Raw genomic sequence first — 17,346 nt, 5'->3', positions numbered from 1 at the left:
AAGTGGCATTTTTTGCGTGACAGGTTCAGTTCCATGCATATTTCATGTTGTAGCTCAGCCTTCACAGCTATTTTGTGAAGTAACAGATCCCTATTTTGCAGATGAGGAAACTGAGGCATACATAGCTTAGGTTCACCTTTCCAAAGTCCTGAGGTTTTTATTTGGCAGAGCCAGGATTTGAATGTCAGCAGTTAGTCTTTAGACATTCTGTGTGCAATCACTACTCTCTACTGTCTCTAGCAGTATATCACGTGCACACTTGTACATAACGCCTGGCTGTGCATGATGTACACCTACAGGTAGACGCTTCATGTACTTGCTGTGGAAGTATTCTAGAAACACTGTCAAGTTCATATGTTATCAAAGAAACTTCTGTATCAGCGCTCCAAGTGCTGATCTGGTCATTTTTTGCTTGATGGTGCCAGTCTTTTGAGTTCACTGGGAGGTGTGCATGTTGGTTTCTTTAAAGCGTTAGATTATGGGCCATAGGGCAGCAGGTGATTAATTTCTGCTTCAGAAGAATTCAGCTACCGTTTTTAGGAATTTGCTTATAAACCATCAAGTTTGCTTCTTATAGAGTCTTACAGAGTTTTGTCCTTATTTGTGGTATTGTAATGTATAATAATTAGTATCAGACCCCGAGAGCCTTACAGTGAGGCCACGGAGACAAACATAATTTCGAGAAGTCAGAATGAAAAATGGTCCTCAAAAGAGAAAGGATGGAATCTTGGGATTTTACTCCTGTGAGGGATGTTAGAAATTATCTTGTCTAAGTATTGGGGAGAGAATTTAGCAAAATCCTTAAGGAGGAGGGGAGTCCACTCTAGTGTGAGTTATTTAACTTCTCTGTGATTTGTTTACTTTTCTTCGAAAATGGAATGATAATAATACTCAGCTCCCTAGTATGTTGTGAAGATTAAATGAGGGAATAAACATACACGGAGTACTTAAAACAGCTCTTACACACAGGAAGTGCATAACAAATATTATCATTGAAATTATCATTTTACAATTGAGGAAATTGAATCCCAGAGAAATTAAATTACTTACTCAAGGTTAATCCAGCTAGCTAATGACTAAGCCAGGGCTGGAATCTTGACACACATGTAGTCAGCACTCTTGCAATATTCAACAGAATTGCTGTAAAGCAAGCCTCTATTTGACAAGTAATAATACATAATCTCCCGCATTTACTTGGGATGCTGAATATATACTGAACTTCTTGCTGTTCTTTATTTTTTCTTCTGGGAACTATATATTGGGTGATTTCTTTTAAAAAAATGTGGTTATATGCCAACATTATGGGAAAGGAAAAAAAAAAAACTTACCAGACTTTTCTTCCATACATAATCCAAATTTCAAATGTATTAATTTTGCCGAATGCCATGGCAACATACATAACTGTTTTTCAGTTCATGAAAGGTATTTTGGGAATTATTGGCTCATGCATGCTTGAGCGTTTTCGTCTTTCAGCTATAGAAATACACTATGTGTCCTCTTCATTTTGTGTTTGTGCTTCTATTCAAGATGAGAATAAAAGCAGTTAGTTTCTGGGTTGTAATATTCTTCAGTGAACAGTGGCTTTCTAAAACAGTCACACCTTGACTGAAATGAAAACTCTGCCGTATCATAAAAGATATTCTAATTACTGCATCTAGTTAAAAGGAGAATAAATCACTGGGAGATTATTTTAAGTGCCTTAAATATAATAAAAAAGAATAATGGACGTTGAACAGCTTGACAAGTTTGATGAATGCAGACTATGGCTGATTTCTGCTGCTTTCTAATGGAAAAGGAGAGCATTTTACTTTCTTGGTGTATTGTCAAAGCAAATTTTTGTTAGGGAAGATAAGGAGAAGCCTTATCTTTGTTGAGCACTTGCCTTGTACCAGGCATTAGCCAAGGCAGTGTATTATCTCATTTAATCTCATTTAATCCTCCCCGGCCTTGTAGATAACGTTATCCCCATTTCACATCTAAGAAAAATGAGGCTCAGAGAATTTGAATAACTTGCCTCAGGGTATGTAGCTGCTAAGTAGGATCTGGAGTGCAAGCCAGTAGGCTCTGGCTTGGAGCCTAGGCTCTTTGACTTTATTTCATTACCCCAGTGGGGTTGTGACTATGATGTAAATGTAAATGTAAATGTAATTGTCTCCATTGTTACAAAGATACTAATTTCATCCCCTTTAATTTAGAATGGTTGTGTCCAAAAGAATTTAACTTCTCTGAGCCTCTGTAAAATGGGAACAGTCAGGTCACCGTGAGCATAAAAGGAGAAAGTATGTGCAGACCTCTTTGCTTAGTGCTTGACACAGCAAATGGAGAGTGTCTGGGAGATTAGTTTTTGGTATCACCAACTGACTGATGTGTGTCCCCAACTGATTCTAAGTTAAGAGTTTTAGGATATGTTTAACTAATAAACTCATTAATTGTGCCTGTAAATTTGAAATGATGTCTGTTGAGTTTTTCTAAATGTGTTTTACATATTAGATGGTGATAGATTTTCTTAAAAAGTCTTTTCCATTGGATTTGTCTTCATGAATGTATGAAAATCTATTTAGTTAGTGTGCACATAACAGTGCTAATGCATGGCAGATTGTGTGTACATATATGTGTGTGTGTTGGTCATTGGTCTATCTGTAGGAGGGTAAAAATCTAAATGGTGGGCAAATAAAATAAGAAAATCTTCCTTAATTTTTGGATTATGTTGTCTCTAAAAGAATGTTGTTACTGGTAAGTGTTTTGCAAAGTTTTTAATCCATGTAGTGAATATGAAACATGTCTTCTTGGTTGACTTATTTGTATCTTTTACAGTACATTTTGGAATGCTAGTTTGTAGATTCTTTTCCTAAAATCTATAAGTAAAAGTTAGCATTCAGTATCTAAGATACAGAGATTGTGTTACTTCAACACCCTTGTGAAGATCTGTGTTTTAAATGAGTCAAAAAAATTAACTTTTAGGATTTGATGTGGATATGTGAATTTATTCATATTCAACATTCAATTGATGGCATTTATGGGAGCTATGCTCATGGAAACTCTTATAAACAAAGTAACTTTTATTTGCTGCTATATTCACAGACTTCAGTATTTCTTTCCTAAATCTCTTTTGAAGTAAAGAATACTATAAAATCATGTAATTTTGTGTTCATAGTTTTAAACCTAATTTTACACATTCACATTCATAGATACGCACAGTTCCTGGACTTACCCTTTCTTTGTATTCAAATATAAAATCTTACAGAGTCTTTTACCAACTATCAACACAGTCATCCAAATGTATTCTGGGTTTCTCCACTGCTGCTGTGGTAGTAAATATAAATCTACATTAACAGTGGTATTAGTTGTTCTTAGTCAAGCATGAGAGGAACAGTCTATGAGTGTTATTATCTAATGATTTTTCTGTGTTAAATAATGTCTTATTCTCCCTTCCTTTGCCATGTTGAATTAGCTGAAGAGACAAATCAGTACAAAACGGATGAGTGTGACTTCATAATCAGGGCTGAACATGTTGTGATCCATCTTGATCCAATAAGCAGATGAATATTTCACAATTGCATTATTTTGTAAGTGAGGATACTGTGAGTTTTGTTGCAAAGGTTCTGGTAGATAAGTTTGTCTTTCTTGATCTTTTATAACTAAATTTTATTATAAGTAATATAACTGCATTCTCTGAAAAATGTACATTTGTATCAGAGAAATGTGCTTAGAATATATATGTGTAAGCATTTAAAGGGCAGATTTAATATTGGACCAATATCTAATGTTGTAACATTAATGTGATTTTTTATTAAGAAAAGATTATTTGATGTTGAGAGTTTTTAATTCATACACAGAATAAGAAAACCTCATCCTAAAAAGTACACTTATTACTGGTATCTGTGTTTTTAAATGTTGTATGGATATTTCATCAAAATGAGATCATGATATCCTACTTTATAGTGATTGTGATTATTTAAAACTAGCTGAACTAGAATAACATGAATAGTAGAAAAAGGAAATCCTTCTACAATTGTGATTACTGTATTAAAAATGCAATTTGCAATGTAAAATGCCACATAAAGGTTAAATGATGTTAAAGATAATAATGTGTATAATAAAATCAAGAAAAGAGCATTTAACAGGAATTTATCACTTTATGCTCGTAGAAGGCAAGGGAGATCCTTAGATCCTTACATTGTCGTTGTTACGTGTTTGGTAGTATTTTCTAATTCTGTGGTCTTCAAATTGTCTACCATGGAACTCACTATATGAAAGAGAGAATTTTTTTTTTTTATATAAGCACAAACTCACAATTACTTTAGCAATGGCTGAGATCTTACTGTTAAAATATACTTTGTTTTGTTGTTTATTTTTTTCTAAAATAATTTGAACAAAATAAATATGAGAGTATCTTTTTCAAAGTAATAGTCAATAATTGAATTTTTGAAGTGGAAAGGATGAATGAAGTCTCATGGATAGAGATGGAATCCTGAAAGATCAAAAATGATAGTTTATTCACAAAATAGATGTTTGTGAAATAAAAGTTGTGCCGTTTGCTGTCTCAGTTGTGTCATTTTCATACTTCTCAGTGTTAATGCTTGTGGAATATGGACTTCATATTTGTTAACTGTATACAACGGCCTGCTTTTATGAAGAATAGTAAATTTATATGCCAGGAATTTCTCTTAATTTTTTGCAAATATGTGATAATAAATAATGTTTTTGTATAATTTCTCAGAAATTATGATCAACTCTTGCTTAGGCACACTGTGGGAGGAGTATCAGATTATACAACCTGCCAAAAAACATTAATTATATTTCTCTGTAACGAAGACCTGCAAATAAGTAAAGATGTTGTAAGCAGTCAAAGTAGATATCATCAAGTTCATGTGTTAAATTCGTTTTGGGCAGATAGTGAATATCCATTTACTCTGTTAGACAAAATATCATAGTGAAAAAATATTTTCTTTGTTTTGAGATTTTTTTTTTGGTTTGTTTTGGGAGTTCTGCAGATTTCCTGTGATATGTCTGCATCTGTTTTTGTTTGTTTATTCTGCTTCTTCAATGTGCTGATTTTATACCTTGCAAAAATTCGGAAATCTCAACTGCTGTTTTGTGTATGGCCTTTTCCTTATTCCTTCCCTATTTTTAAATGAAACATCTCTTAGAAGGTTTTGAACAATTCTCATTCTATATATTACATCTCTTTATGTCTACTTAATATGTTCTATCTATTTTTTTGTGTGTGTGCTTCCCTGCTTCATTCACTAGAATATAAGCTCTCTGAGGGCTAAAGTCTGTATTTTGTTCAATAATGTCTGGTGAGCATTTGTAAGTGACTCAGAATAGATGTCTAGTGCACAGTGTAAGCATTTTTTGAATAAATGAATGATTTCTGTATAATTTCTTCTGATCTGTTTTTCACTTAGCTTTCATTGTGTCTCATGTATTATATAATTCAAACTCTGTGTTTCGGTGGCTATATTTGTAATTTATTGGTGTTCTGTTTGGTTCCATTCAAACTTGTCTTTTCATTATGATTTACATTATTTTTGTTGTCTGTATTAACATTTTAAATATGGTCCTTTAAAAAAATTCTCTTCACCTTATTCTATTTGTCAAGATCTTAGGGGCACTAATCCTCCTTTGTGTGTCTACTGACTTGTCTACAGTGGATAAGTTTGTTTGTGCTTCTAATTTTTGATTGTGAGCTCATCTTCACCTGGGGTGTTTGTCTTCTGTGGAAGTTTGTGTTCTAGGTCATGGGACAGTTCTTACAAAGTGGTTTTATGTTAGTTTCTGCCAATTTCTCAGGAATTTCATTGGTTTGGCATTCGTTTTTACATTAATTTTATGGCTTGTGGTTCCCAAACTAAACAAATAGTATAAATTTAGATTCTGCAACTGCATATGGAAAAGGTTTATGGGTTTGATTACTCATAGGCAGTTCTTTCTTTGCCTACCAGAGCCCTTGCGAGACCATGTTTTCTGGCCATTTCCCTGAATCAGTGGCATAAGACTCGGTAGCCTTTCCAAATCTCTGGCCTTGTGCAGGGGTCTTAGGACCTGTCCCTCTGTGGGTGTAAAAACTCCAGCCTCTATCCCTTAGGCCCATAGATCTGCTGATGTTTCCAGTTCTGTGTTTTTTTGTTCTGTCTGTGAATTTCCTCTCAGAATTCCATTTCTTTTGAATCTGGGTATGTGTTTAACTTTTTCCTCATCATGTTTTATCCAGGTTTTTAAAAAAATGGTGTGTGTGTGTACGTGCACACATGTGAGTGTGTGTTTGGAGGACTGCATTATTTGAACCATCATATTGCAGAGACTAGAAATCCCCTGTCATTTCTAAGATCAGTTATTAGGTGGATATTTGCTTTCTTTTTCTGAGTGTAATATTAAATACTAAATGGGCTCATGAACGTGGAGAATGTCTGTCAGAAATACTGAACCTTCATTCTTTGATTTTCACTGTGAAATCTTACTTTTTTTTTTTAAAGAGAGAGACAGGCAACCATCTAGAGAATATACAGAAAAGTGATTTGGTGTCCATCTTTGTATCTGCTGTTTGCTGAAGGATCACTGCCTGAGATACATCTGACATTGCTATAATTGTTCTATTTCCCTTTGAATTGGATATTTAGGGTAAGGCACTGATATGTCAGTAGGATGGCCAACACTAAAAGGCCAGTGTCTTGGGAAACCTCTGTTATGGGTATACCTGGATTGCCACCTTAGCCTTGGATCCCTTCCAGAAACTGAAGAAATCCTTTAAAAACTTTCCTATTGTGGAGTCTTCTGGCTCAAGCCCCAACTACAGTGTTATATTCAGACTTCTTTGTTAGAACAAAGTTTTAAATATATTCAAATAGTAAAGATAAATATTTATCTGTTTAGAAAGAGAGCCTTAAAAGGATCCTAGTCCTTTTGCATAGGAAAAATGTCCTCAACCAATGAGAAAGTTGAGGAGTATGAACAAGACTTATTTTATGTAGTTTGTCTTTTAGAGGGTACTGGTGGATTATACTTTTAGAGTTATATTCAATATTATTGTGGCTGGGCTAAAAAACCCTCAACAATACATTTCACACTGATTTTGTTATAGACATCTGTCAAGCAAAGCAGAGGCAAATGATAGCATACTCATTTACTAGTAATGCAAATCAAATGAGCTAGTGGCAACAAAATCACTCCTGACACCTTTGCTCTTTTCTTCTTGATTTCAACTAATGACACATATATGTATTCTAAATCCAGACTAGCAAACAAGGGCGAATGACAGGATAACCTTCATACCTGGGTCACTCACTGTGTACTGTAGGAGCAGTGCATTCTCTCGTGAATTAAAAATCTATTTATCCTTCCTGACTGCATAAGTCCCATAGAAGGCTGGGAGGGGAAGTGGAACTGTTTTTATAGAAGGGGCTTAGACCTCAATAACCAGTCCTTTGAGTGACAAAACCCGCCAGCCTTGCCACAAATAGCTTCTGAAAATAAGAAAACATTTTTTAATTCTTAAAATCCTTGATCACTGCAACTAATGTAAAGACATACTCCTCAACAAACTTATACACACACGTACACACACATTTTATTCTGTTTTATAGAGATGAAAATCATTAGCAGTGCATAATTTTATTATTGCTTTGTTTGAGATGGGGTGTCACTCTGTCACTCAGGCTGGTGTGCAGTGGCGTGAACATGGCTCACTGAAGCCTTGACATCCTCTTGGACTCAAACGATCCTCCCACTTCAGTGTTTTGAGTAGGTGGGATCACAGGCCCATGCCACCATGCCTTGCTAGTTTTTGTAGAGATGATGTTTCGCCATGTTGCCCAAGGCTGTTCTTGAACTCCTGAGTCCAAGCAATCTGCCTACCTTGGTCTGGGATTACAGGCGTGAGCCACCGTGCCCAGCCAGTGGTGCATAATTTTAAAAGCTAGGCAAAAGGGGAAGGAGCTAGTTGAAAAATGAAGACTCTGTGGCCAGAACATTAGAACACTTGTTTTTGGTTTTTGCAAATATTGGTGAAATAATAAGTTGACTTGTTTGTAAAGTCTTTCCAGTTGAAAATGGAAAGTAATTTTAAAAGTCTGATGGGTGGTACATACTATGTAACATACATGCAAAATTTGTTCTCTTTGTAAATTTATTTAGTTTTACCAGCAATGAAGCTCATAATCTTGACTCCCCAGAAATTTTAAAACATTTGTTTGTTGAATTTTTTTATTGTTTCTATCCACGGTCTTTGAAATCTGTCTTGTGATAGTTCTAATAATATGGATCGAATACAATATTATCACAATGTCTTATATGTTGGTGCAACATTCTAAAAACTATACATTTTTAGATTTTCCAATACGTTTTTCTGAATAAGTCTTTGTGTTGATTGCAAGTATGTTTTTGTAGAGTCACCAAGTTTTGAAAGTTGCTTTTAGGATGGCACTAGGTTACTATATTTGTATTAACTATAATTCCTTTCTTTTGTAGATTTGTTCCTATAGAGCTATGGTTTCATGGTCTGAAGCCAAAGGAGGTTTAAAGAGGTCATCACAGTTTCTTCTACCCTTAGTGTTGTTAAATACTAATGCACATTTGACTGCTGGAGGAATTGCATTTCTAGAACTTCCAAGAGTAACTGTTTTCTGTAACTTGTAGGAAAATTTTGAGTAATAGTTCAGATGTTCTGTGGGATGCTTAAAGATCATGATGTAAAAAACTTAAATATATTAGCATTGATGTTTTTTTTTTTTTATTTGCCAATGAGAGCACTATAACTTTGAAATCTAGGGAACTGTTTGAAGCATGAATTGTGAAAAATAACACAACTTTAGTTATTTTATATTGGGTTCAGGCTAGTCTGCTGAAGAGTATGAGGTATAGTTTTATGTAAAATATACCTCAGATTGAGAATGTGGAAGCACTGTTCCTTAAAAAAGTAAAATCTTCAGTAAGATCCTTTATGAATTTACTGGTTTGTTGTCATTTGTCATCGGACTGTTTCCAGATGTAAAATACTACTTTCTTGAAATTGCTATCGAGTCTACTATCGAGACCAGGTGTATGTTGTTTTACAGCCATTTTACTTCTGATTTTTAATGCTGACACTGGTAGAATGCCTTGAACTGATAATTTGTTTAACTCTCTACCTACTAATTGGACCAAGGAATAACTTCGTATCTTTATCTCTTTTCCATTTCATGTTTTATTTCTGTTTCAATTAGTGTGTGCCTTTGGCAAAAAGGAGATGATTTTGCTTTCTGTTTTAGGATTTGCCTCCAAGAAAAAATATATTTTATTGCCACATTTTCTCAATTGATACAGTAGAGTTCACAGACAATGAAAAGAGTAAGAAATCTAATTTTTAAAGCTTGATAGTGTTATAATTTTCTTCCTTATAATAATCAGAAAAAGAATTTGTGTTACTTTTGTTTCTAATATAGCAGCTCTGAAAATCTAGGCTTACATATCTTCCTTCTCGTTTCTGCTGTTTATACATAAGTAAAACAAAGATGGTTGCCACAGATTTTTTTTTTCTCATTTTAATGCAGAATTTGGATTCTTCAAAAACTGCTAAGGTTTTCCCAACTTAACAATTTATGGCAGACCCTTACATCTTTATATGCTGAGGCCGCTGGTAAGAGTTTGCTAACTCATGGCTTTAATACAGCAGTAGAGATCACACTGGAGCTAAAACAAAGAGAGCACCAACCCTGAAATGATTTAAGATTATTCTTAGCTGACTACTAAAACACAGTGTCTCACGTGGTGTTATTGGTCATCTTAATGCAGATTATAATCCTGTAGTTTAACCAGGATGTGTTGGCTATGGTGAAATGCCTTCCTAAGGAATTGTGAAAGAAGGCACAAGGAATGGAAACAGAACCTGCGTTTTCTCAATGTCTATGGTGATGATAAGAATTTCCTGTGCACATTTGTTGCCATGACAAAGGGTGAGATAGAATAGATTGGACACATAGTAGGTACTCACTGCTTTTTTTCATTCATTCAGTACTGTGTCATTCTGTTGGCATGCTGACAGGCGTGTAGTGAAATATGAAGTTACATCATGATGTTTTTCATTCATTCACTACTGTGTCATTCTGTTGACATGCTCACAGGCATGTAGTGGAATCTGGAGTTACATCATGATATTTAAAAGCTACCGATGTGGTAGCTTTCACAGTCTTCAAAAGGGGCTTTTTAAACTGAATTTTCAGTTTCACTTGAGAAGAGTCCTGATTTGCTTGTACAAAGAGCAGCAGGGTTGCAGAGAAGGAAAGAAGGCAACTCCTTTTAAGTCCCAGCCGCTAGTCTGCTGTGTCTTATTCTCTCAAACAGTGAAGAAGTCTGGGTGGACATTCTAGTGGTCAGAAACCTAAACTTTCTTTTGGATGAGTGCAGATGAGGGAGGGAGCCACTGACCAGGGAGTAGAGGGGCTTGGAGCCCCTTCCCAAGTCTGCCATCCCTCAGTTATGTGTCTCCTCATCAGTGAAGCACCCACAGTGCCCTCACTTGCTGTATTTTTCTTCATGGAACTTACTTATCTGCGGGCCTGTGTGTGTCTGTATTGCTTTCCATTTCAGTACACACGTAAGTTCCATGAAGGCCCGGTCTTAAGCATTACAGGTTGAGCATTCCTAATCTGAAATGCTCCAAATTCCAAAACTTTTGAGCACTGACATGAGATAGTGACCCCTTTGCTTTTTTGTTGTTCCAATGTCAGCAAACTGTTTTATGCACAAAATTATTAAAAATATTTCATAAAATTACCTTTAGCCTGTGTGCGTAAGGTATACAGAAAGCTGCATATGAATCGTAAATACATTTCATGTTGAAACTTGGGTCTCACCCCAAAGTTGCCTCATGTATATGCAAATATTCCAAAATCCCCTCCTAAAAAATTAGAAATCTGAAGCACTTCTGATCCTATGCGTTTGAGATAAGGGATCTTAACCTGTACTGCATCCTCAGTGCCTGGCACAGGGTGAATGTTCAGCAAATATTTTCTTAAAAGAAAAAACAGGCTGAGCGTGGTGGCTTATGCCTGTAGTCCCAGCACTTTGGGAGATTGAGGTGGACGGATCATAAGGGCAGGAGTTCAAGACCAGCTTGGCCAATATGGTGAAACCCCATCTTTACTGAAAATAGAAAAAATTAGCTGGGCATGGTGGCATGCACCTGTAGTCCCAGCTACTCCCAAGGCTGAAGCAGAAGAACTGCTTGAACTTGGGAGACAGAGGTTGCAGTGAGCCGAGATCATGCCACTGCACTCCAGCCTAGGCAACAGAGCGAGACTCCATCTCAAAAAAAAAAAAAAAAAAAAAAAAAAAGAAAGATGGGGGGGCGGGAAGGAAAGGTAGATGAGATGTTGAGAAGTGGAGGTATAGGAAAGAAAACAGAAACATGGTGATGAGAAGACAGCCTGATACCTTATTTGGGCCCCAGAATATGATTGGTACTGAAGGGATTTTATTAGTGGTCATTTAAGAAAATTATGCTTGTACTGCTTTTGTATATTGGAAGGAGGCTAGACATTGTTACATGGAAATTCGCAGTTACATTTTCACTAAATGTTTCCTTGTACGAAAAAGTTAGGAAAGGTTGGATAAGGTCTAGGAATACTTATCTTTGAAGACACTGACTTAGGAATTTCCAGCTCAGACTTGGCAGCTTTTGGGGGCTCAGGCTGTGAGGTGATCTTGAGAACAGCTGGAGAGGCTCTAATGGGGTCCAGCTGTGTGCCCAGAGAACCCACTCTCTCAGGATAACATTAAACAGGTAGACCCTGCCCTGCCTGGCTTCCTCTGGGCTTTATGAGTCCCTGTGGTCTGTTGCATTGATCTTGCATTTTTAGGTTTTATAGCAATTTTAAACATGTGAGGGTACATATTTACCCTTTGATGTGCCTTTTGATAGAAGCCAGAGTGCTTTACCTGAGCCTGCCTTTAATAATGGGGAAAGGTGGCTTGCATGCCCTGCAGCCATATGCTCCCTGGGAGGCTGGTTTTATTGGGGTTGTTGATTGTCAGACTTTAATCAGGGGTGTTTCTTGTTTTATTTTTGAACATGAAGTATATTAAGGATAGTTAAACCTGTAGTACTGCTGGTGTTTTGTTTTGTTTTGTTTTGAACCACATTTTTTCCATTGTGCCACTTGATAGAAAGGAAGGCAGAATAGAAACATGTGGGGAGGAGAAATAGTAACACTTACATCATGTAACTATATGATGTTGGTGATTTTTTGTGTATTTTCATGTTTTATCGTACCTCTACCTACATTCCTGGAAGAAGGCAGCTATTGTGTCTCTATTTCACAGAGAGGAAAGTTAAGGAATGTGGAATTTGGAGACATGGTTGCTGGTTAGTGTGGATGGAACCTAAATTAGCATTTGGAGCTCTTATTCCTAGATGGGAAACCAATCCCAGGCAGTCATGGCGTTTCTGCAAACTCTTTCAAGGAGTAAAGGGACAGGAATTGCCTTTTCAGAACTCAGTGCATATCAATGGAATTAAGGAACTTTAGGTTTGGAAGGGCCTTTAATGGGACCATCCTTTAAGCTGGAACTGCCTCTTCTTTAAGTTTGCAGTGTGCCTGACCTGACTATGCTTAGACAGCTCCATTGTTTATATTCCAAATCTACCAAACCAGTGAGGGAATGGGACAAATCTGTATATGCATAGGTTTGACAGTGCTTATCACAGGTGGTCATATTATGTTTTCTATCTTCCTTTGGTGGCTTTTCAGCTTTCTTTGGTACCAGACCTCCCAAAGAAATGAGTTCCCTTGTGCCTTCACTCTTATTTGGAAGGGGCTGGTTTGGAAGAGCCACCAAGGGCCTACTAAAGAGCTCCTTAGAAGTTGCTGTGACTTGGCAGATGGCACCTGAGGTTCAGGATTGGAGATCTAGCCATGGCATGTTGATGATGATGAGGAGGAGGATGGCAATGATTGTTAACTCCTTAATCAATTTTTAATTATATCACCAGAATTGATGATTGTTCATTGCAGATTCACTTCAGAAGTACAAGCTAGGTGATTCTTTTTTGAAAATGATACTGTGGACCTAAGATATATGGACCTTATGTGGCTTAAAATGACCAACTTCCCTGTGTTTACTCCTAATTACCTTCTTACTTATTTGAATTTAGTAATGGGAGTAAATCAGACTTTAAAGTCATTCATGGTGGCAAATCCTAACTATTCAATGAAATACAGATTTGGTACATTTGCATCCTATGCAAGTTTTATATTTTTGACAGTTGTTTTTGTATTTAAGCAAGGAGACAAAATAAAAATTTCTAAACAGATATGCCATATTATATTCACCATGTTTGAGTGCAGTGTTGATTGACCAGTCATGGCTGATGTTTATCAGACTAAGCGGAGTATGTCTTTATTAGTTGTCTCAAGAGGTTCTTCATTCTTAAACACTAATGAATTCCATAATAAGTTTTGGGAAGTGGAACATACCCAAGCACAATTTGTAATTTTTCCAGGCTTTATTCATATTCTAAGACATCCAGTGAGGACTGGAGTCATTCACATGTTGGAAGAACACAGATACCATTTATTAATCTGCCGAATATTGATCACATTTAGCAAGTTGATAAATATTAGCAGTGACATATTATTCCTCTACATAACAGTGGCAGCCAGAGTAGTAGCAAACTTACCCTCATGTATCCATACATGTTTTATATGTATCTGCGTGTTTATATACATGCAGCGTATACCTCTCTATCTCTGTGTTTCCATTTTGCTATCTTTTTTGGGACCCGTAAAGTAACTTTTAATTATTCTCCTTCCTCGATTTTCTACTGAGTGATCCTTTCTTTATGCCAGTCATAGTGGTAAACACTGGGAATATAAAGATTAATAAGTCACCAGTACCTACCCTCAGAGCTGGAATACTTATTATCTAGCATGATGACTGTTATGAGAGACGGTAGGCCTAGCGTGGTGGTTTGTGCCTGTAATCCCAGCAAATTGGAAGACTGAGGTGGGTGGATCACTTGAAGTCAGGAGTTCGAGACCAGCCTGACCAACATGGTGAAACCCCATCTTTACTAAAAATACAAAAAAATTATTTGGGCGTGGTGGTGGGTGCCTGCAATCCCAGCTACTAGGGAGGCTGAGGCAGGAGAATCGCTTGAACCCGGGAGTTGGAAGTTGCACTGAGCCGAGAACACGTCACTGCACTCCAGCCTGGGTAACAGAGCAAGATTCCATCTCAATTAAAACAACAACAACAAAACAAGTAAAAAGAAAATGCTCTGGTATCCCAGAAAATTCCTACTCTGTTTCAGGAATGCAGTTCAGAAAGGTGTACCAGAGTGTCATTTGCAGTCTAGTGGTAGTTTTGTAGAATGTCTGTTTCAAGAGGACCCTTCTGTATAAATCTTTAGTTTTTATTAGTTATAATTTATTCACACTTCTGTCAGGAATGTTTACTGTTAATTTTGAACACTGTTTTTCATGTGAATATTTTTTTAAAGTGGATATCTTTTTCATTTTGTTTCTTTCCTCCTGGCTTTTAAATATATTTTAAAAATATTTTTATCCATATCTAATTTTTACAACTTTCAAAAAAACTTTCTAAGCAGTCACCTCCTGACCCTTTTTCCCCTGAGCTGTTTCCCCCCCTTCCAGGGCCACTTCCCCTCCCTCAGAGCCCCCGCATAATGCTATTCCTTTACCGTCCAGCCATCTGCCTGTTTTAGCCTCTTCTTCACTCTCTCTGTTTCTTCTATATAGATTTCCCCATATGTCTGCTTCTTCCTTTATCCACAAGTCCAGACACTCCTCCATAGCTTTCTTACCACCCCATCCTGGTGTCCCGTCTGTTCATAAATAACTCTTTCATCCGCTTTGAATCCCAACCCCCTACTCTTTCTAAAAAGAGTGTGCAAATAAACCTAAAGTGCACGGAGCCAAGATGCATAGCATAGTTTTGATTCAGAATAGACTTTCTCCTTCCCATCACCTGTTTTCTTCCCCATTTTTTCTTGCTTGCCTTCTTTGTACAGATCCACAATTGCCACTCAATTTTTGTATGAAAGTGGATGCAAAGTTATTTAATACCTTCATGACAAAGTTTTCGCCTCTTACTGGCAGGCCATTTTGCCCTAATCAGTTAGTTACCCAGTCTTGGGCAGCCTAGTCATTGCTATTTTGGAGTAGTCAGATTTGAACCTTTTGTTCTTCAGAAATTAACCTATTATCTCAGACACAGCAGTCTCTGCTTGCGTGCCTGGCAACACAAAACTGCGGATACGTCCTTTTCTAAGTCTGAGAGTTCTAGGAGATGTGCCACAAAGAAGTGTTAACAGAATCACCTGCAGAAATGGCCACAGGGAGGGCTTTGTAATGTTCCAGATATTTAAAATGTTGTTCTCCTCCTAGCATGGTGTGCTAGTGACAGACTCCTTTCTCTTCGGTCAAGAGTAAACATTGGCAATTTACTTCCCTTTAGAAATGTGTTACTGTAGCCATCATGGAGTTTCCAGTGTTTTTCCTTCCTAATGTCAGTGATAATTTTACTCACAGATTCCCTGCAGAGATTTTAGCTCAGCAGGAAGTAAATCTAGGTAAGATTGCCTTGAAAACTGATCTAAAACAATAAATGCTAACTATATCATTCCTTTTTATTTCAAAAAAATTGGAGGCATAACTAACTTGATTATTTGTCACTGGCGAGATCTCATAATCATGGCCAAGTCCCCATTCATTCATACGTTCTCTCGTTCTCTGCCTCTCACTGCCTTTCTGCCTGTAGAAAAACAAAAGTCAGGGATTGAAATGATTCATACTATATTTTTAAGGCTGAAATACCATAGTAGAAATGAAAGGTAGAACTGTTTACTCATGAGATGGTGAGAAAACTAAACTCTGTAGCTTTCCTAGTTTAGGAAGCTAAGTATTTTATTTCTATCAAAATCAAAAGTATCTGTAGAATAAGATAATTCAGTTTTAAATGCCTCATACTTTCTAAAAAGAGTTTTTTTTTTTTTTTTTTTTTTTTTTTGAGATGGAGTCTCGCTGTTGTTGCCCAGGCTGAAGTGCAATGGTGCAATCTTAGCTTACTGCAACCTCCACCTCCCAGGTTCCAGCAATTCTCCTGCCTCAGCCTCCCGAGTAGCTGAGATTACAGGCGCGCGCCATCACCCCTGGCTAATTTTTACATTTTTAGTAGAGATGGGGTTTCACCACGTTGGCCAGGCTGGTCTTGAATTCCTGACCTCCGATGATCCACCTGTCTCAGCCTCCCAAAGTACTGGGAATACAGGCATTAGCTACAATGCCCAGCTGAGGTTTTTCTGTTGTTGTTGTTGATATTCAAGAATGAGATTTTACTGAAATAAGGACATCAGAATAAAAAATGTAAAAAATGGGAAAGACACTGAAAATGATAACAAACAACTCATATTATTCATTCAGATTCTTTTTGGAATTTCAAATATTCAACAGTGAAGAGACATAAATCCCTTGGAGAAATGTAGCGTAGGGTCAGTTTTCCTTTAATGACACTGGTGCTATAGTCACTTATATATAGTTTTTTTGCTATTGTCCAGTTTCTCTGGATTCTGAACATATACACAGCCCCAAGTTTGTGGCTTCAGTACATTTTTGCTTTTACATCTTGTCAAAAATATACTCTTAGAATATCTTAGACGCAAGAAGATTTTAGAAATCACCAATAATGCAAGAGCTGTTATTGGTCATGAATGAATGAAGGTTTAATCAAAGAGATTTCCAGATTTTATTGGCCGTACACTTCCACAGTGTATTACAGAGACCTCTGGGTTACGCACTGGATGTTAATGGTTCAGATTATGGCGATACTTCTGAATGTGTGAAGGGTGAAATTCTAAACTTCATTTTTATTAAATGAAGTTGATTTTCTTACCTCTATCAAATTACAGCAAACCTTAGCTACCTAAGATCTTATTCATAGCCATGCTCTAAATTATTTGTTCTTTAAGTGTACAGAGAATATCCTGCAGCTTCCAGATCATAGAGAAACCAGTTCTGTGCTCTTTTGCAGTAGGAGAAATAGCAGTCATGTATGACAGATTTTTCAACTTTAACCCTCTCTCTCTCTGCTAATTAGAATCATATGGTCATACACTTTTGGTTTTTTTATGTGTAACACATTTCTAAAGATTCAGCAAAAGAGTTGCAAGGTCACCTTCAAGTAGGTACAGGTAAGTATCTTCGCTCTGGCTTCTTTTTCTCCCAAATTGTCTGTGGACTGTAGGAGCTCAATTAGTTCAGGCTCAGTGCTGTTGGTTTGCTTTGAGGGTGTGTCTATACTTAACATTTTTTTATAACAGAAAATATGTTTTTGACCACTCTTCATATC

The 17,346-nt window shown here is 36.7% G+C and overlaps 1 protein-coding gene across 36 annotated transcripts in view; it reads left to right on the top strand.

The window, feature by feature from the left end:
* TCF4 (transcription factor 4) overlaps positions 1 to 17,346 on the top strand; it is a 370,299-nt gene that overhangs the window by 45,628 nt on the left and 307,325 nt on the right. The gene's annotated exons all lie outside the window — the stretch shown is intronic.

This window comes from Sapajus apella, unplaced genomic scaffold (genome assembly GCF_009761245.1).
Source record: "Sapajus apella isolate SASKATOON/1434 unplaced genomic scaffold, GSC_monkey_1.0 scaffold30, whole genome shotgun sequence".
Taxonomy (NCBI): Eukaryota; Metazoa; Chordata; class Mammalia; order Primates; family Cebidae; genus Sapajus; species Sapajus apella.
The sequence above is the reverse complement of the archived record's forward strand: the minus strand, read 5'-3'. Positions and strand labels throughout refer to the sequence as shown.